Source organism: Mesoplodon densirostris, chromosome 4 (assembly GCF_025265405.1).
Source record: "Mesoplodon densirostris isolate mMesDen1 chromosome 4, mMesDen1 primary haplotype, whole genome shotgun sequence".
Lineage (NCBI taxonomy): Eukaryota > Metazoa > Chordata > Mammalia > Artiodactyla > Ziphiidae > Mesoplodon > Mesoplodon densirostris.
The window spans coordinates 46,684,166-46,706,105 of NC_082664.1; the positions used below are offsets into that span (position 1 = coordinate 46,684,166).

The 21,940-nt window shown below is 41.1% G+C and overlaps 1 long non-coding RNA gene across 1 annotated transcript in view; it reads right to left on the minus strand.

Moving 5' to 3' along the window:
• Positions 1–724: 724 nt before the first annotated feature.
• Positions 725–21,940, minus strand: part of LOC132489154 (uncharacterized) — a 221,622-nt gene continuing 200,406 nt past the window's right edge. The window contains exons 4-5 of the long non-coding RNA XR_009531847.1: positions 13,687–13,738; positions 725–823 (exon numbers count right to left, since the gene is read on the minus strand). This is a non-coding gene — a long non-coding RNA (uncharacterized LOC132489154). The remainder of the gene's footprint in view (positions 824–13,686; positions 13,739–21,940) is intronic.

The following is a 21,940-nucleotide window of genomic DNA, read 5'->3' on the forward strand; positions in this document are numbered from 1 at the left end:
CACATACATCAAGTACAGAATGTTCCTAAAGCTGCTAGGAAGAGGAGCTAATGTCCTGACAATTCATCTCTGACATTTTTTTTTTTCCCAGCAAGCAGCCAAAAGTCATATCAAACTAGCAGCTGTAAAGGTCACGTGGGAAATCTGTCACCATCTTTGACTAACTTCTTTTTTTTTTTTTTTTTTTTTTTTTTGCGGTACGCGGGCCTCTCACTGTTGGGCCTCTCCCGTTGCGGAGCACAGGCTCCGGACGTGCAGGCTCAGCAGCCATGGCTCACGGGCCCAGCTGTTCCGCCGCATGTGGGATCTTCCCGGACCGGGGCACGAACCCGTGTCCCCTGCATCAGCAGGCGGACTCTCAACCACTGCGCCACCAGGGAAGCCCTGAATAACTTCTTACGTACAAGTTGAGAATACACTGGAACAAGGGAAAGGAATTGATGCTTCTTCGTAGATGTCAAGCTGAAAGGCATGGTGAATCCTTCCTATGCATGGTGCCAGTACCTCCTCCTTCCCTGCCTCTCCACTCACCTGATGGCATCACCCATTTAATGCCAATGTTTATAATAATAAGAGCAGGTCATAAGAGCATTATTGATGCATTGGCTTTCATAGGGCAGAGTGATACCCAATGAACTCTGTTATTATAAATATAATAAGCAAGAAACTTGGAAGAAAAAAGACAGGGGCATTTAAGCTTACCAGAACGTAGTCAACCCAACAGCAGAAGAAAGTGGAAGTGGCTGTGCCTCAATTTCCTTGGTCAAAAAGAAGCTTACAGTAAGGTGTATCCAGGACAGGCTGGCACTTAACTGAACCATACCTACAAATACATAGGATTAACAAAGAGTCTGAGCACAAGAATTATGATGGACAATGTGATGCTTCTGATCCTTGGCTGGCACTCTAAGCTTTATGTGGCAGAAGAATCCATCACCAGATGCAAGCAATGGGTTCTCTGAGTCCTTATGTGACCTTACCTTCCCCATCCCAACCCACCTCTGGGTAGAGCTGGGGTCATAGAAATAGTGATGCTGCACGTGTCACAGGCTATTCTCTACTCCCCTGCAGAGAGCTTCCAAGTACCACTGGGAGTCCCCAGGAATGCCTGTTCTGTGCCCATGAACAAGCTCCCTTCTGCTGGCCCTGCATGTGCTCTGCTTAGAGCTGGACTCCACGGAGTCTGCTGCCACCACTCACTGCACCACCACCAGCACCCCGACCTTCTACAACGCCTGTCTGTTGGGTGGTTTATGGCAAATTGAACTGGACAACTTCCCTCCCACTTCAGTAACATTTGCTAAAGCCACACTTTCTGACATCTGAATATTTCTAGTTTTAACATAACAGTTCTAGTTCTTACCAACAATTCCCTCTCTGCTTAGGTTCTGGGGGTATCAGAATCCAGCAACACACAATAAATACCATGTCCTTGGAGTCACTGCACTCCCCAATGGGTCATGTTACTGGGTCATGTCAGCATGCCTGGCTCCCTCTTCCCTTTGGATAAGTTCTCTCCAAAGAGGCTCCCTACCTCACATGCACAGAGCTTCTGCCTTGTCATCCTGCACGAAGCCAGCCATTCCCAGACAAATAAGAGCACTGGCAGTGGGCAGGTATCAGGCTGGATCAGGCTCCCTCTTATATTCGTATAGGAAAGCTCTACCATATGCTCAAAGAGGATGTTGTATGAGGCTCCGGGGCAGGGACCCAACACACAACATAGGATCATCTCTCTCATATTTATTTGCTTTATCTGACTTGTCACATCTTTGGCCATCAGAGAAGTGCTGATGGAAGCAATATATTTCTAATTCCAGAAAGGTCATGCACAGTTTTGAATTGAAAGTTTAAAAGCTTCCTTAACACTCCTAAAGGCAAGGATCAAACCAGGGTTTGGTCAGTGGAATTCTGGGAAACAATTTCCACCTTTTCTGTGAGGTATTTCAAGTCCTTCTATTACTGCTCAGGCCCAACTGCTCACAGGAACCACTCAGGAAACATTTGCTTCTCAAACGGAGTTCTATTTTATTGCCCCAGGGAAGAGAGAAAGGGATAGGGAGAGAGGTAGGAAGTATTCTTGTTTCCTTTATCCCAGCTCAAGTCCTGAATCAAATTCACCATTCTCAAATCTACTAAACAAAAGAGGAACATTTCCACTGGAGCAGGTCTTTACATCCTCCTTAACACTGGAAGGGTGAATGCACAGAACAGCTCAAGGCCTTTCAACGGATTGAATCCAGCCCATCTCATCATCTAGGATAATCTTACTCAGTTAAAGTTAACTGATTGTGGACTTTAATCACAGCTACAAAGTACCTTCACAACACCACCTAGATCAGTGCTTGACTGAGTAACTGGGGACTGTAGCCAAGCCAAGTTCACACATAAAACTGACCGTGACACTAGCCATAAGACAACACATCAAATCCACTAGTCTTAATTTCCTCAACCCATTCACTGTACTCTTTACTTCAGTCCCTCAGACTTAACAGCTATACAGTAATGAAGGAACACATCATTATTGGCAATTGTTCAAATTTTAACAGTTGTAAAATGTACAACTGTAAATATGAAATGCCTACCCCTCGCTTCAGCTGAGCGTGCTCTCCATGTCCATCGTGTCCCAACCCTGGGCCCTAGTCCCCCAAATACACATTCAGCCTGGATCACTCTCCACCTGGCCACTGGTGCTCTGGTAACACAGGCATCCTCTCTCTGACACTTCCTCCCGACAGCTGACCTTTCAATCCCCGCTGCTGCAAATACTCACTGTTTCTGTCTCTCTGTCTCTCTCTCTCTGTCTCTCTCTCTCTCTCTCTCATCATTGAATGAGGTCAAGGATTGATGCCACAATAAATTCATTTTCTCTACCCTAAGCCAGACTCTCACTGCTGCTTGGGTTTTTACTTGTCTCCAACTGATTCCCTCTGTCTTTCCTCCAATACACTAAATCTTTCCCACTCTCTTCAAGCCTCCAGGCTTCCCTTCTCTGCAGGTGACCTGGTGTCCTACTGAAGCTGCACAACGTGGACTTTCTCCCTCTCTCTTCCACGTCTAAGTGTCTGTTTCTTCTGCCGCCCTCTGCTCCTTCGCTCCCGTTACAGAGATGGTTCTTCCTTCTCCTCCCTGAGGTCGCCTCCTCCACCTCTGTTAGTATTTAGCCATCCTAAGCCTCCTGCTTCTTCTTGAACCTTATCTCGTATGTATCAGTCCTCTCCTTGTAGTCTTCAAGTTCTTCCTCTCTTCATTGCTTTTCTCCCCATCATTAAAAGCATGTGCAGCATTCCTGTGTTTCAAAACAAGACGTAACAGAACAAAATTCCTCTCTAGATCCCCACTCCTTCCTGAACTTATATCCTCTTCCTTTCCCTCCCAATGTTCTCAAAGAACCCACTCTACTTTTATTCTACCCCCAGCTCCTGCCTCCTTACCAAAGAAATCATTGTTTTGAAGATCATTAATTTACCAGTCGCCAAATCCGATGGCTTTTTAACAGCATTTGATTGTTAAACAAACCTCCTGCACTTTCCAAGACCTGGGAATTTCTTGGTTCTCTTCTGCCTTTCTTGACCACTCCTTGTCTGTCTCCTCTCACCAGTGATTCTTCTTCATTGCACATTCACAGCTCACATGCACCTACATCTTTCAAACTGGGTATTCTTACCCCAAGGCTTCACCATGATGCAGTAGGAGGATGTGAAGACACAGGATAACCAGGGTGCATGGAACTACAGAAAATACATGGAGAATGCAAAACTGGCTATGGCATTTAATATGAAACCATAAATCTTCCAAGAAACAGCCACACCTTCCAGATCCCAGACGTGTGTCATTCGCTGTCTCCTGTCACCAGGGGTGCTTTAATGGAAACACTTTAGAATCACTGGACACATTATCTCATTTGACCGTTATGGCAAACATATTATCAGAATGATAGAGTTATTAACTGGTTTTGCAGGCAAGAAAACTTAGGGTAGGGTAAGTTTTGAGTAACTTGTGGTTTCAGTTATCTAGTGCTGTATAACAAACCACTTCAAACTTAGTGGTATGAAACAACCAATTTATTATTTCAAACAGTTATGTGGGTGGATGGGGGCTCAGCTGGACAGCTTTTTTTTTTTTTTTTTTTTTTTTGGTCTCTCTTGGGATTTCTCATGAAGCTGCATCAGACGGGGGCTGGAACGTCTTAGATGGCTCGCTTGCATGTCTGGCACCTGGCTGGGGACAGCTAAAAGGCTGGCCTCAGCTGGGATGCTGAAATAGCTGGGTCTCTCTCTCCCCATGTAGTCTCAGGGCTACTCTCTCTATGGGTTCTCTAGAAGGGTAACTGGATTTCTTATATGGTGGCTCAGAGCACCCCAGAGAACAAAAGCCTTCTTAAGGTTTAAGTCCAGAACTGGTACAGTATGACTTCCACCATATTGCATTGGTTAGAGCAGTCACAGACCCAGGCCATGCTCAAGGGGAAGGGAGGTGAGGCTCACTGGGGACCACCAGTGTAATCAGCCACTGCATTTGTCTAGCTGATGATGCTGGGACTTAGACCTGGTCTTTAATGCTAAGTTTAGTGAAGCTTGTTTTTGTTCCACTGTCCTTCCTTGTTGTTATTCTTACCCCTAGCTGAAGTTCTGCCTCTGCCTCTTTCTCTCCACTCTTCTTTGGTAACCTCATTCCATTTCAGGAACTCAGCAGTTCACTCCATGGGAAGGGGTGTCATGCCTTCTCTGTTTGACTTCTCTCATTTCCAATTGTCTGTGGATTAAGACGTCTGACCTCAGACTGAGCACACCTGAGATAGGTTCCATGCTCTTCCCTTATGTACTTGCTGATTCCTGTGTTCCCTATTTTGGATCCTGGAATCAGCTTCTCCTAATCACCCAAGATTGAAGTCACTGAATACCTTTGATATCGCCCTCTCCCGCAGCCCACACATAGTCAAGGTGCCAAAAGCTCGCTATCTGACCTCCTCCTCACCTTTTAATCCATGCCTTTCTTGTTATTCCCACTCCATTCCCAAGCCTTGCCTAGACTTAAAAACCCTTGCCTAGACTGTTTTTAAAATTATAATTTTAAGCACATGAGTGGTTTAAAACTAGAGGAGAAAATCATAACCCCAAAACCCCACTACCCTCAAACAATTGCAATCTTAATGTGGTTTATTTATTTATTTATTTATTTTTTATTAGTTTCTGCTTTACAACAAAGTGAATCAGTCATACATATACATCTGTTCCCACATCCCTTCCCTCATGCATCTCCCTCCCTCCCACCCTCCCCATCCCACCCCTCCAGGCAGTCACAAAGCACCGAGCTGATCTCCCTGTGCTCTGCGGCTGCTTCCCACTATCTATCTATCTTACGTTTGGTAGTGTATATATGTCCATGCCTCTCTTTCGCTTTGTCACAGCTTACCCTTCCCCCACCCCATATCCTCAAGTCAATTCTCAAGTAATTCTGTGTCTTTATTCCTGTTTTACCCCTAGGTTCTTCATGACATTTTTTTTTTAATTCCGTATATATGTGTTAGCATACGGTATTTGTCTTTCTCTTTCTGACTTACTTCACTCTGTATGACAGACTCTAGGTCTATCCACCTCATTACAAATAGCTCAGTTTCATTTCTTTTTATGGCTGAGTAATATTCCATTGTATATATGTGCCACATCTTCTTTACCCATTCATCCAATGATGGACACTTAGGTTGTTTCCAGCTCCGGGCTATTGTGAATAGAGCTGCAATGAACATTTTGGTACATGTCTCTTTTTGAATTATGGTTTTCTCAGGGTATATGCCTAGTAGTGGGATTGCTGGGTCATATGGTAGTTCTATTTTTAGTTTTTTAAGGAACCTCCATACTGTTCACCATAGTGGCTGTACCAATTCACATTCCCACCAGCAGTGCAAGAGTGTTCCCTTTTCTCCACACCCTCTCCAGCATTTATTGTTTCTAGATTTCTTGATGATGGCCATTCTGACTGGTGTGAGATGATATCTCATTGTAGTTTTGATTTGCATTTCTCTAATGAGTAAAGATGTTGAGCATTCTTTCATGTGTTTATTGGCAGTCTGTGTATCTTCTTTGGAGAAATGCCTATTTAAGTCTTCTGCCCATTTTTGGATTGGGTTGTTTGTTTTTTTGCTGTTGAGCAGCATGAGCTGTTTATAAATTTTGGAGATTAATCATTTGTCAGTTGCTTCATTTGCAAATATTTTCTCCCATTCTGAGGGTTGTCTTTTGGTCTTGTTTATGGTTTCCTTTGCTGTGCAAAAGCTTTGAAGTTTCATTAGGTCCCATTTGTTTATCTTTGTTTTTATTTCCATTTCTCTAGGAGGTGGGTCCAAAAGGATCTTGCTGTGATTTATGTCATAGAGTGTTCTACCTATGTTTTCCTCTAAGAGTTTGATAGTTTCTGGCCTTACATTGAGGTCTTTAATCCATTTTGAGCTTATTTTTGTGTATGGTGTTAGGGAATGATCTAATCTCAAACTTTTACATGTCCCTGTCCAGTTTTCCCAGCACCACTTATTGAAGAGGCTGTCCTTTCTCCACTGTACATTCCTGCCACCTTTATCAAAGATAAGGTGACCATATGTGCGTGGGTTTATCTCTGTGCTTTCTATCCTGATCCACTGATCTATCTTTCTGTTTTTATGCCAGTACCACACTGTTTTAATTACTGTAGCTTTGTAGTATAGTCTGAAGTCAGGAAGCCTGATTCCTCCAGCTCCGTTTTTCGTTCTCAAGATTGCTTTGGCTATTCGGGGTCTTTTGTTTTTCCAAACAAATTTTGAAATTTTTTGTTCTAGTTCTGTGAAAAATGCCAGTGGTAGTTTGATAGGGATTGCATTGAATCTGTAGATTGCTTTGGGTAGTAGAGTCATTTTCACAATATTGATTCTTCCAATCCAGGAGCATGGTATATCTCTCCATCTATTTGTATCATCTTTAATTTCTTTCATCAGTGTCTTATAATTTTCTGCATACAGGTCTTTTGTCTCCTTAGGTAGGTTTATTCCTAGATATATTATTCTTTTTGTTGTAATGGTAAATGGGAGTGTTTTCTTGATTTCATTTTCAGATTTTTCATCATTAGTGTACAGAAATGCCAGAGATTTCTGTGCATTAATTTTGTATCCTGCTACTTTACCAAATTCATTGATTAGCTCTAGTAGTTTTTCGGTAGGATCTTTAGGATTCTCTATGTATAGTATCATGTCATCTGCAAACAGTGACAGCTTTACTTCTTCTTTTCCGATTTGGATTCCTTTTATTTCCTTTTCTTCTCTGATTGCTGTGGCTAAAACTTCCAAAACTAGGTTGAATAAGAGTGGTGAGAGTGGGCAACCTTGTCTTGTTCCTGATCTTAGTGCAAATGGTTTCAGTTTTTCACCATTGAGGACGATGCTGGCTGTGGGTTTGTCATATATGGCCTTTATTATGTTGAGGAAAGTTCCCTCTATGCCTACTTTCTGCAGGGTTTTTATCATAAATGGGTGTTGAATTTTGTCGAAAGCTTTCTCTGCATCTATTGAAATGATCATATGGTTTTTCTCCTTCAACTTGTTAATATAGTGTATCACATTGATTGATTTGCGTATATTGAAGAATCCTTGCACTCCTGGAATAAACCCCACTTGATCATGGTGTATGATCCTTTTAATGTGCTGTTGGATTCTGTTTGCTAGTATTGTGTTGAGGATTTTTCCATCTATGTTCATCAGTGATATTGGCCTGTAGTTTTCTTTCTTTGTGACATCCTTGCCTGGTTTTGGTATCAAGGTGATGGTGGCCTCGTAGAATGAGTTTGGGAGTGTTCCTTCCTCTGATATTGTTTGGAAGAGTTTGAGAAGGATGGGTGTTAGCTCTTCTCTAAATGTTTGATAGAATTCGCCTGTGAAGCCATCTGGTCCTGGGCTTTTGTTTGATGGAAGATTTTTAATCACAGTTTCAATTTCAGTGCTTGTGATTGGTCTATTCATATTTTCTATTTCTTCCTGAGTCAGTCTTGGCAGGTTGTGCATTTCTAAGCATTTGTCCATTTCTTCCAGGTTGTCCATTTTATTGGCATAGAGTTGCTTATAGTAATCTCTCATGATCTTTTGTATTTCTGCAGTGTCAGTTGTTACTTCTCCTTTTTCATTTCTAATTCTATTGATTTGAGTCTTCTCCCTTTTTTTCTTGATGAGTCTGGCTAATGGTTTGTCAATTTTGTTTATCTTCTCAAAGAACCAGCTTTTAGTTTGGTTGATCTTTACTATCGTTTCCTTCATTTCTTTTTCATTTATTTCTGATCTGATTTTTATGATTTCTTTCCTTCTGCTAACTTTGTGGGTTTTTTGTTCTTCTTTCTCTAATTGCTTTAGGTGCAGGGTCAGGTTGTTTACTCGAGATGTTTCCTGTTTCTTAAGGTGGGATTGTATTGCTATTAACTTCCCCCTATTAGAACTGCTTTTGCTGCGTCCCATAGGTTTTGGGTTGTCGTGTCTCCATTGTCATTTGTTTCTAGGTATTTTTTAATTTCCTCTTTGATTTCTTCAGTGATCACTTCGTTATTGAGTAGTGTATTGTTTAGCCTCCATGTGTTTGTATTATTTACAGATCTTTTCCTGTAATTGATGTCTAGTCTCATAGCATTGTGGTCGGAAAAGATACTTGATACAATTTCAATTTTCTTAAATTTACCAAGGCTTGATTTGTGACCCAAGATATGATCTATCCTGGAGAATGTTCCATGAGCACTTGAGAAGAATGTGTATTCTGTTGTTTTTGGATGGAATGTCCTATAAATATCAAATAAGTCCATCTTGTTTAATGTATCATTTAAAGCTTGTGTTTCCTTATTTATTTTCATTTTGGATGATCTGTCCATTGGTGAAAGTGGGGTGTTAAAGTCCCCTACTATGATTGTGTTACTGTCGATTTCCCCTTTTATAGCTGTTAGTATTTGCCTTATGTATTGAGGTGCTCCTATATTGGGTGCATAAATATTTACAATTGTTATATCTTCTTCTTGGATCGATCCCTTGATCATTATGTACTGTCCTTCTTTGTCTCTTCTAATAGTCTTTATTTTACAGTCTATTTTGTCTGATATAAGAATTGCTACTCCAGCTTTCTTTTGATTTCCATTTGCATGGAATATCTTTTTCCATCCCCTTAATTTCAATCTGTATGTGTCTCTAGGTCTGAAGTGGGTCTCTTGTAGACAGCATATATATGGGTCTTGTTTTTGTATCCATTCAGCCAATCTGTGTCTTTTGGTGGGAGCATTTAGTCCATTTACATTTAAGGTAATTATTGATATGTATGTTCCTATTCCCATTTCCTTAATTGCTTTGGGTTCGTTATTGTAGGTATATTCCTTCTGTTGTGTTTCTTGCCTAGAGAAGTTCCTTTAGCATTTGTTGTAAAGCTGGTTTGGTGGTGCTGAACTCTCTCAGCTTTTGCTTGTCTGTAAACGTTTTAATTTCTCCATCAAATCTGAATGAGATCCTTGCTGGGTAGAGTAATCTTGGTTGCAGGTTTCTCTCCTTCATCACTTTAATTATGTCCTGCCACTCCCTTCTGGCTTGTAGAGTTTCTGCTGAGAGATCAGCTGTTAACCTGATGGGGATTCCCTTGTGTGTTATTTGTTGTTTTTCCCTTGCTGCTTTTAATATGATTTCTTTGTGTTTAATTTTTGACAGTTTGATTAATACGTGTCTTGGCGTATTTCTCCTTGGATTTATTCTGTATGGGACTCTCTGTGCCTCCTGGACTTGATTAACTATTTCCTTTCCCATATTAGGGAAGTTTTCAACTATAATCTCTTCAAATATTTTCTCAGTCCCTTTCTTTTTCTCTTCTTCTTCTGGAACCCCTATAATTCGAATGTTGGTGCGTTTAATGTTGTCCCAGAGGTCTCTGAGACTGTCCTCTGTTCTTTTCATTCTTTTTTCTTTATTTTGCTCTGCATCAGTTATTTCCACTATTTTATCTTCCACTTCACTTATCCGTTCTTCTGCCTCAGTTATTCTGCTATTGATCCCGTCTAGAGTATTTTTCATTTTATTTATTGTATTTTTAATCGATGCTTGATTCATCTTTAGTTCTTCTAGGTCCTTGTTAACTGTTTCTTGCCTTTTGTCTATTCTATTTCCAAGATTTTGGATCTTGGAAATAGAATCTTGGATCAGCTTTACTATCATTATTCTGAATTCTTTTTCAGGTAGACTGCCTATTACCTCTTCATTTGTTAGGTCTGGTAGGTTTTTATCTTGCTCCTTCACCTGCTGTGTGTTTTTTTGTCTTCTCATTTTGCTTATGTTACTGTGTTTGGGGTCTCCTTTTTGCAGGCTGCAGATTCGTAGTTCCCGTTGTTTTTGGTGTCTGACCCCAGTGGCTAAGGTTGTTTCAGTAGGTTGTGTAGGCTTCCTGGTTGGGGGGACTAATGCCTGTGTTCTGGTGGTTGAGGCTCGATCTTGTCTTTCTGGTGGACAGGTCCACGTCTGGTGGTGTGTTTTGGGGTGCCTATGGCCTTATTATGTTTTTAGGTAGCCTCTCTGCTAATGAGTGGGGTTGTGTTCCTGCCTTGCTAGTTGCTTGGCATAGGGTGACCAGCACTGTAGCTTGCTGGTCGTTGACTGAAGCTGGGTGCTGGTGTTGGGATGGAGATCTCTGGGAGATTTTCGCTGCTTGATATTATGTGGAGCTGGGAGGTCTCTTGTGGACCCGTGTCCTGAAGTTGGCTCTCCCACTTCAGAGGCACAGCACTGACTCCTGGCTGCAGCACCAAGAGCCTTTCATCCACCCGGCTTAGATTAACAGGGAGAAAAAGTAGAAAGAAAGAATTAGTAGAAGAAAGAAAGAGAGAGAGAAAGAAAGTAAGAAGGGAAGAAAGGAAGGAAGGACGGAAGAAAGAAAGAAAGAAAGGAGGGAGGGAGGGAGGGAGGATGGAAAGAAAGAAGGAAAGAAAGGAGGGAGGGAGGGAGGAATGAAAGCAAAAGGAAGAGTGAATGGAAGAAGAGAGGGAGGGAGGGAGGAAGGAAAGAAAGACAGGAGGGAGGGAGGGAGGAAGGAAAGAAAAAGAAAGAAGGAAAGGAGGAGCGGAGGGAGGGAGGGAGGAAGGGAAGGTAGGAAAAAAAGAAAGAGCAGGTAAAGTAAAATAGAATAAAGTATGAAATATAGTAGCATTATTAAAATTAGAAAGTAATTATTGAAAAAAAAAACGGACCGATAGAACCCTGGGACATATGGTGGAAGCAAAGCTATACAGAGAGAATCTTACACAGAAGATTACACATACACATTCACAAAAAGAGAGCAGGGGGAAAAAATAAAAAATCTTGCTCTCCAAGTCCACCTCCTCAATTTGGGATAATTCGTTGTAAAAAGAGGAAAAGGGCGAGAAGTCTGAAATCTTGCTCTCTAAGTCCACCTCCTTAAGTTGGAATAATTCGTTGTAAAAAGAGGAAAACGGGGGAAAGTCTTAAATCTTGTCCTCAAAGTCCACTTCCTCAATTTGGGATGATTCGCTGTCCATTCATGCACTCCACAGACGCAGGGCACATCAAATGGACCGTGGAGCTTTAATCCGCTGCCTCCGAGGCTGCACAGAGAGATTTCCCTGTCTCTGCTCTCACAGCTCCCGGGTCTCAGCCTTGGACCTGGCCCCGCCTCTGCGCGTAGGTCGCCGGAGGGCGTCCGTTCTTCGCTCAGACAGGACGGGTTTAAAGGAGCCGCTGATTCGGGGGCTCTGGCTCACTCAGGCAGAGGGGAGGGAGGGGCGCGCAGTGTGGGGCGGGCCTGCGGCGGCAGAGGCCGGCGTGACGTTGCAGCAGCCCGTGGCGCTCTGTGCGCTTTGCCGGGAAAGCCGTCCCCGGGTCTCGGGACCCCGGCAGTGGCGGGGTGCACAGGCCCCCCGGAAGGCGGGGCGGACAGTGACCCGCGCTCGCACACAGGCCCTGCGGCGGCGGCGGCGGCGGCGGCGGCGGCCCACGCCCGTCTCCGAGGTCCGCGCCTTACCCGCGGCTCGCGCCTGTCTCCGGCGCTTCCCCAAGCAGCCCTCTTAATGCCCTCTCCTCGCGCACCAGGAAACAAAAGGGAAAAAAGTCTCTTGCCTCTTCGGCAGCTCCTGACCCTTTCCCCGGACTCCCTCCGGGCTAGCCGTGGTGCACTAACCCCTTCAGGCTCTCTTCCTGCCGCCAGCCCCAGTCCTCTCCCTGTGCTCCGACTGAAAGCCGATACCCGAGCCTCAGCTCCCAGCCCCGCCCGCCCCGGCGGCCGATCAGACAAGCCTCTCGGGCTGGTGTGTGCCTGAGGGCACCGGTCCTCTGTGCCAGAATCTCTCTGCTTTGCCCTCCACACCCCTGTTGCTGTGCTCTCCTCCGCTACTCCGAAGCTTTCCCCCTCCGCCACCTGCAGTCTCCGCCCGCGAAGGGGCTTGTAGTGTGTAGAAACCTTCCCTCCTTCACGCAATGTGGTTTATTTTTTAATGTATTTTTTAAAAGAATTATTATTATATTATACATATCATTGACTGCTTTCTTCACTCATAATATTTTTCAATTTTGCTACATACTGTTCATAATGATAACATGTTGATGACTATACAACTTTCCATCCTATGCATGTATCCTAATTTATATAAAAATTTCTCTATTACTGGACCTTTATCTCAGCATTACCTTTTTTTCTTTTTCTTTTTTTTTTGGCGGTACGCGGGCCTCTCACTGTTGTGGCCTCTCCCGTTGCGGAGCACAGGCTCCGGGCGCGCAGGCTCAGCGGCCATGGCTCACGGGCCCAGCCACTCCGCGGCATGTGGGATCCTCCTGGACCGGGGCACGAACCTGCGTCCCCTGCATCGGCAGGTGGACTCTCAACCACTGCGCCACCAGGGAAGCCCAGCATTACCTTTTTTTAAAATTTAATTTTTATTTTATATTGGAGTATAGTTGATTTACAATGTTGTGTTAGTTTCAGGTGTACAGCAAAGTGATTCAGTTATACATATACATATATCCATTCTTTTTCAGATTCTTTTCCCATATAGGTTATTACAGAATATTAAGTAGAGTTCCCTGTGCTATACAGTAGGTCCTTGTTGATTATCTATTTTATATATAGTATGTGTAATTGCCTTGTTATTTATTTTTTTGCTATTATAAGTTACTTCGTTATGAAAGAACAACTTCATTTATGTAGCTTTTTGATGTTTGAGGTTATTTCCTAAATATCCAAAATTGGTATTGCTAGAATTAATTATATGAATACTCTTATAGCTCTTGATACATACTGCCAATTATTTTTCATTTCAGTTATACTGTTTTATATAAAGTTTTGTACATAATATATGAATACATAACTTTCCTATACCCTCAATTTGAACTAAATATTATCATCAAAGCGTTGCTAATTTAATTAGCAAAGTGATATCATTATTTCAGTTTGCATTTCCTTGAATAATAGCAAGACCAGCTTTTTGGTTGCATTTCCTTACCAATTATTATTTTTTCTTTTAGGAATTGTAAGCCTATGTCTTTTGTCTATTATTCTTTGATATCTTGCTATATTCCTTATCAAGCTTATGGTACTTTACATAATAATAATCCTAAAATTTCATTACATTTGCTATAAACATTTTTTTTCCTTTTTTGGGGGGTACCCCATCTATGGTCTACTTTTTCTTCAATCATCTACATACCTTTTAATACGACTTTTTTTGAAGTCCCAGTCTTGCATGTGACAGTCTCCTCCTAAAAACAAAACCAAACAACCAAGAAAAAAGTCAGTAGTTTCTTACTGTTTAATACAGCAGTTCCCATTTCTTTGTGACTCAGAACACCCATGACAGACAGTCGTCACGTGCCTGTCACACTACCATTGCACATTCAGGATTATGCACTTTCCACACATTTGTTTTCACTTCACCTTTTCCCCTTATTTAAAAAAAACTTATCAAGATTTTCTAATTCTCTGCTGAGATTGCCTATTTTTTCATTTGTTACAAGTATATTTTCTTTTACCTGACGAGCATAGTTACAGTAGTCCCGTTAAAATTCTTTTCTGACAGTACCAATGTCTACATTATCTTGGAGTTGGCATCTGTCAACTGTTCTTTCCCTTAGAAATATTTTCCGGATTCTTCATATGCTAAATAATTTAGGGTTGTGTTTTTGGCATGTTAATACTATGCTGTGGGAGATTCTCAATTCTGTTATATTCCTTCAAAAAGTATTCCTTTTATTTTCTTTAGAAAGCAATTAACTTGGTTAAACTCAAAATGTAAAATGAAAGCTTGCCTGCCCTGGTGGTGACTCTGCATGTATGGTTCAATGTCAGCCAGGGTCTTGGGCAAAGTGTATATGCAGATTTTGACATTTCCTCCTCTGCTTCTCTTGATTCTGGAGTTCCCCCATCATCCTCCAGTGCTCCTAGTTGCCCAAGCCTCCTCTTTCTAAATCCCCTTGGCAGAGAGGCAGAGGATTTCACCTGCAGTTTTAATCCCTTCTGCCAACACCATGATTGCCTGCAGGGTAAAACTGCTGCAGGGCATTGGCAGTCACCTCTTCCAACTTCTGACTCTCTTTTTACTTTGGTACAGTCTCCAGAGCCCTCAGAGTGACTTTTTTGTTGTTGCTCAGACTTTATAGTTGTTATCTGTCAGACAGTCAAGCTGTTAGATTAGAAACCTACTCCACAATACTGGAAGCAGAACTCTTTTAGAATATATACTTATGAGGTGAAGTTTCATAAAAACACACATACTGTTGGTTCAAGGTGAACACAGAGTCATTTTGGTTTACAGTATCACTATTTTGCTCATAACTTTTTGTTTAATTATGGCTGCAAAATTTTAACAAGAAGCTACCAGTGTACTAACATGTCTCTAAATCAATCGCCTATAAACACACTCTCAGTGAACATATACAACTTTTATAATTCTTTTGCTCTGTTTCTTCTGATTATATCCATTGAAATGTAGTATCTGTAAACTATACATAATATATAAATATTTAATATATCTGAATATATATTAAATATATTTTTATGTATTTAAAAATATATTTTGATGTGAAAATATTTTTTATATTTATTTTTAACATCTTTATTGGAGTATAATGGCTTTACAATGTTGTGTTAGTTTCTGCTGTATAACAAAGTGAATCAGCTATACATATACATATATCCCCATATCTCCTCCCTCTGTATCTTCCTCACACTCTCCCTATCCCACCCCTCTAGGTGGTCACAAAGCACCGAGCTGATCTCCCTGTGCCATGCGGCTGCTTCACATTAGCTAGCTATTTTTCAATTTGGTAGTATATATATGTCCATGCCACTCTCTCACTTGGTCTCAGCTTACCCTTCCCACTCCCTGTGTCCTCAAGTCCATTCTCTACGTCTGCGTCTTTATTCCTGTCCTTCCACTAGGTTCATCAGAACCATTTTTTTTCCTCCATATATATGTGTTAGCATACGGTATTTGTTTTTCTCTTTCTGACTTAATTCACTCTGTATGACAGGCTCTAGGTCCATCCACCTCACTTCAAATAACTTAATTTTGTTCCTTTTTATGGCTGAGTAATATTCCATTGTATATATGTGCCACATCTTCTTATCCATTCATCTGTCGATGGACACTTACGTTGCTTCCATGTCCTGGCTATTGTAAATAGAGCTGCAATGAACATTGTGGTACATGTCTCTTTTTGAATTATGGTTTTCTCAGGGTATATGCCCAGTAGTGGGATTGCTGGGTCATATGGTAGTTCTATTTTTAGTTTTTTAAGGAACCTCCATACTGTTCTCCATAGTGGCTGCACCAATTTACATTCCCACCAACAGTGCAAGAGGGTTCCCTTTTCTCCACACCCTCTCCAGCATTTATTGTTTGTAGATTTTTTGATGATGGCCATTCTGACTGGTGTGAGATGATACCTCACAGTAGTTTTGATTTGCATTTTTATAATGATTAGTGATGTTGAGCATCCTTTTGTGTGTTTGTTGGCAATCTGTATATCTTCTTCGGAGAAATGTCTATTTAGGTGTTCAGCCCATTTTTGGATGGGGTTGTTTGTTTTCTTGATATTGAGCTGCTTGTAAATTTTGGAGATTAATCTTTTGTCAGTTGCTTATTTGCAAATACTTTCTCCCATTCTGAGGGTTGTCTTTTCATCTTGTTTATGGTTTCCTTTGCTGTGCAAAAGATTTTAAGTTTCATTAGGTCCCATTTGTTTATTTTTGTTTTTATTTCCATTTCTCTAGGAGGTGGGTCAAAAAGGATATTGCTGTGCTTTATGTCATAGAGTGTTCTGCCTATGTTTTCCTCTAAGAGTTTTATAGTGCCTTACAATTAGGTCTTTAATCCATTTTGAGTTTATTTTTGTGTGTGGTGCTAGGGAGTGTTCTAATTTCATTCTTTTACATGGAGCTGTCCAGTTTTCCCAACATCACTTATTGAAGAGGCTGTCTTTTCTCCACTGTATATTCTTGCCTCCTTTATCAAAAATAAGGTGACCATATGTGTGTGGGTTTATCTCTAGGCTTTCTATCCTGTTCCATTGATCTATATTTCTGTTTTTGTGCCAGTACCATACTGCATTTAAGACAATTTTAACCCCCAAAATTTCAATCACATGATAAGTTGAAAATTTTTAACATAATGCTAAGGGACAAAATGAGGGTGGAAAACTGTACATTTGTCCTAGTTCTGTGAAAAATGCCATTGGTCGTTTCATAGGGATTGCACTGAATCTGTAGATTGCTTTGGGTAGTATAGTCATTTTCACAGTGTTGCTTCTTCCAATCCAAGAACATGGTATATCTCTCAATTGCTTTGTATCCTCTTTAATTTCTTTCATCAATGTCTTCTGTTTTCTGCATACAGGTCTTTTGTCTCCTTAGGTAGGTTTATTCCTGGGCATTTTATTCTTTTTGTTGCAATAATAAATGGGAGTGTTTCCTTAATTTCTCTTTCAGATTTTTCATCATTAGTGTATAGAAATGCAAGAGAGTTCTGTGCATTAATTTTGTATCCTTCTACTTTACCAAAATCATTGATTAGCTCTAGTAGTTTCCTGGTAGCATATTTAGGATTCTCTATGTATAGTATCATGTCACCAGCAAACAGTAACAGCCTTACTTCTTCTTTTCTGATTTGGATTCCTTTTATTCCTTTTTCTTCTCTGATTGCTGTGGCTAAAACCTCCAAAGCTATGTTGAATAATAGTGGTGAGAGTGGGCAACCTTCTCTTGTTCCTGATCTTAGCATAAATGGTTTCAGTTTTTCACCATTGAGGATGATGTTGGCTGTGGGTTTGTCATATATGGCCTTTATTATGTTGACGTGAGCTCCCTCTGTGCCTACATTCTGGAGGGTTTTTACCATAAATTGGTGTTAAATTTTGTCAAAAGCTTTTTCTGCATTTATTGAGATTATCATATAGTTTTTATCCTTCAATTTGTTAATATGGTGTATCACATTGATTGATTTGCATATATTGAAGAATCCTTGCATTCCTGGGATAAACCCCACTTGATCATGGTGTATGAACTTTTTAATGTGCTGTTGGATTCTTTGCGCTCGTAATTTGTTGAGGATTTTTGCATCTATGTTCATCAGTGATATTGGCCTGTAGTTTTCTTTCTTTGTGACATCCTTGTCTGGTTTTGGTATCTGGGTGATGGTGGCCTCGTAGAATGAGTTTGGGAGTGTTCCTCCCTCTGATATATTTTGGAAGAGTTTGAGAAGGATAGGTGTTAGCTCTTCTCTAAATGTTTGATAGAATTTGCCTGTGAAGCCATCTGGTCCTGGGCTTTTGTTTGTTGGAAGATTTTTAATCACAGTTTCAATTTCAGTGCTTGTGATTGGTCTGTTTATATTTTCTATTTCTTCCTGGTTCAGTCTCAGAAGGTTGTGCTTTTCTAAGAATTTGTACATTTCTTCTTGGTTGTCCATTTTATTGGCATATAGTTGCTTTTAGTAATTTCTTATGATCCTTTGTATTTCTGGAGTGTCAGTTGTTACTTCTCCTTTTTCATTTCTAATTCTATTGATTTGAGTCTTCTTTTTTTCTTGATCAGTCTGGCTAATGGTTTTATCAAATTTGTTTATCTTCCCAAAAAACGAGCTTTTAGTTTTATTGACCTTTGTTATTGTTTCCTTCATTTCTTTTTCATTTATTTCTGATTGGATTTTTATTATTTCTTTCCATCTGCTAACTTTGGGGTTTTATTGTTCTTCTTTCTCTAATTGCTTTAGGTGTAAGGTAAGGCTGTTTATTTGAGATGTTTCTTGTTTCTTGAGGTAGGATTCTATTGCTCTAAACTTCCCTCTTAGAACTGCTTTTGCTGCATCCCATAGGTTTTGGGTCATCGTGTTTTCATTGTCATTTGTTTCTAGGTATTTTTTGATTTCTTCAGTGATCTCTTGGTTATTTAGTACTGTATTGTTTAGCCTACATGTGTTTGTATTTTTTACAGATTTTTTCCTGTAATTGATATCTAGTCTCATAGCGTTGTGGTCAGAAAAGATACTTGATACAATTTCAATTTTCTTAAATTTACCAAGGCTTGATTTGTGACCCAGTATATGATCTATCCTGGAGAATGTTCCGTGAGCACTTGAGAAAAATGTGTATTCTGTTGTTTTTGGATGGAATGTCCTATAAATATCAAATAAGTCCATCTTGTTTAATGTATCATTTAAAGCTTGTGTTTCCTTATTTATTTTCATTTTGGATGATCTGTCCATTGGTGAAAGTGGGGTGTTAAAGCCCGCTACCATGATTGTGTTACTGTCGATTTCCCCTTTTTTGGCTGTTAGCATTTGCCTTATGTATTGAGGTGCTCCTATTTTGGGTGCATAAATATTTACAATTGTTATATCTTCTTCTTTGATTGATCCCTTGATCATTATGTAGTGTACTTCTTTGCCTCTTGTAATAGTCTTTATTTTAAAGTCTATTTTGTTTGATATGAGAATTGCTACTCCAGCTTTCTTTTGATTTCCATTTGCATGGAATATCTTTTTCCATCCCCTCACTTTCAGTCTGTATGTGTCCCTAGGTCTAAAGTGGGTGTCTTGTAGACAGCATATATATGGGTCTTGTTTTTGTATCCATTCAGCCAGTCTATGTCTTTTGGTTGGAGCATTTAATCCATTTACATTTAAGGTAGTTATCGATATATATGTTCCTATTATCATTTTCTTAATTGTTTTGTGTTTGTTTTTGTAGGTCTTTTCTTTCTCTTGTGTTTCCTGCCTAGAGAAGTTTCTTTAGTATTTGTTGCAAAGCTGAATTGGTGGTACTGAATTCTGTTAGCTTTTGCTTGTCTGTAAAGGTTTTAGTTTCTCTTTCAAATCTGAATGAGCTCCTTGCTGGGTAGAGTAATCTTGGTTGTAGGTTTTTCCCTTCCATCATTTTAAATATGTCCTGCCACTCCCTTCTGGCTTGCAGAGTTTCTGCTGAAAGATCAGCCGTTAACCTTATGGGGATTCCCTTGAATGTTATTTGTTGCATTTCCCTTGCTGCTTTAAATATTTTTTCTTTGTATCTAATTTTTGATAGTTTGATTAGTATGTGTCTTGGCATGTTTCTCCTTGGATTTATCCTGTATGGGACTCTCTGTGCTTCCTGGATTTGATTGACTATTTCCTTTACCATATAAGGGAAGTTTTCAACTATAATCTCTTCAAATATTTTCTCAGTCCCTTTCTTTTGCTCTTCTTCTTCTGGGACCCGTATAATTCAAATGTTGGTGTGTTTAATGTTGTCCCAGAGGTCTCTGAGACTGTCCTCAATTATTTTCATTCTTTTTTCTTTATTCTTCTCTGTGGTAGTTATTTCCAGTATTTTATCTTTCAGGTCACTTATCCGTTCTTCTGCCTCAATTATTCTGTTATTGATTCCTTCCAGAGAATTCTTTTTTTTTTTTTTTTGCGGTATGCAGGCCTCTCACTGTTGGGGCCTCTCCCGTTGCGGAGCGCAGGCTCCGGACGCGCAGGCTCAGCGGCCATGACTCACAGGCCCAGCCGCTCCGCGGCATGTGGGATCTTCCCGACCGGGGCACGAACCCGTGTCCCCTGCATCGGCAGGTGAACGTTCAACCACTGCACCATCAGGGAAGCCCTAGAGAATTCTTAATTCCATTTATTGTGTTGCTCATCAATGTTTGCTCTTTAGTTCTTCTAGGTCCTTGTTAAACGTTTCTTGTATTTTCTCCATTCTCTTTCCAAGATTTTGGAACTTTAGTATCATCATTGTGAATTCTTTTTCAGGTAGACTGCCTATTTCCTCTCATTTGTTTGGTCTGGTGGGTTTTTTCCTTGCTCCTTCATCTGCTCTGTGTTTCTCTGTCTTCTCATTTTGCTTAACTTACTGTGTTTTGGGTCTCCTTTTCACAGGCTGCAGGTTCACAGTTCCTGTTGTTTTTGGTGTTTGCCCCCAGTGGCTAAGGTTGATTCAGTGGGTTGTGTAGGCTTCTGGGTGGAGACTGGTGCCTGTATTCTGGTGGATGAGGCTGGATCTTGTCTTTCTGGTGGGCAGGACCATGTCCAGTGGTGTATTTGGGGTGTCTGTAACCGTATTATGATTTTAGGCAGCCTCTCTGCTAATGGGTGGGGTTGTTCCTGTCTTGCTAGTTGTTTGGCATGGGGTGTCCAGCACTGTAACTTGCTGGTCATCGAGTTGAGCAGGGTCTCAGCGTCGAGATGGAGATCTCTTTGAGAGCTTTCGCCGATTGATATTACGTGGAGCTGGGAGGTCTCTGTTGGACCAATGTCCTGAACTTGGCTCTCCCGCCTCAAAGGCACAGGCCTGACACCCACCCAGAGCACCAAGACCCTGTCAGCTACATGGCTCAGAAGAAAAGGGAGAGAAAAAAAAGAAAGAAAAAAATAATAAAATAAAATAAAGTTATTAAAATAAAAAAAAATTATTAAAAATTAAAAAGTCATAAAAAGAAGAAAGACTAGAGCAACCAAACCAATGAGCAAATCCACCAATGATAACAAGCACTAAAAACTATACTAAAAAAAGAAACCCTAGGACAAATGGTAAAACCAAAGCTATACAGACAAAATCACACAAAGAAGCATAACATAGACACTCACAAAAAGAGAAAAAGGAAAAATATATATATATACCTATATATATATATGAGAAAAAAAAAGGAAGAGAGCAACCAAATCGGTAAACAAATCTACCAATGAAAATAAACTCTAAATACTAAACTAAGATAATCATAAAACCCAAAACAAATTAGATGCAGAAAGCAAACCTCAAGTCTACAGTTGCTCCCAAAGTCCACCTCCTCAATTTGGGATGATTCTTTGACTATTCAGGTATTCCACAGATGCAGGGTACATCAAGTTGACTGTGGGGATGTAATCCGCTGCTCCTGAGGCTGCTGGGAGAGATTTCCCTTTCTCTCCTTTGTTCGCACAGCTCCTGGGGTTCAGCTTTGGATTTGGCCCCGCCTCTGCGTGTAGGTCGCCTCAGGGCATCTGTTCTTTGCCCAGACAGAACGGGGTTGAGGAAGCAGCTGATTCAGGGGCTCTGGCTCACTCAGGCCGGGGGGAGGGAAGGTTATGGAATGTGGGGCAAGCCTGTGGTGGCAGAGGCCAGCATGACATGGCAACAGCCTAAGGTGTGCCGTGTGTTCTCCCGGGGAAGTTGCCCCTGCATCACAGGACCCTGGCAGTGGTGGGCTGTACAGGCTCCAGGGAGGGGAGATGTGCATAGTGACCTGTGTTTGCACACAGGCTTCTTGGTGGCTGCAGCAGCAGCCTTAGAGTTTCATGCCCATGTCTTGTGTCCACACTGATAGCCGCAGCTCGTACCTGTCTCTGGAGCTGGTTTAGGTGGTGCTCTGAGTCCCCTCTCCTCGCGCACCCCAAAACAATGGTCTCTTGCCTCTTAGGCAGGTCCAGACTTTTTCCTGGACTCCCTTCC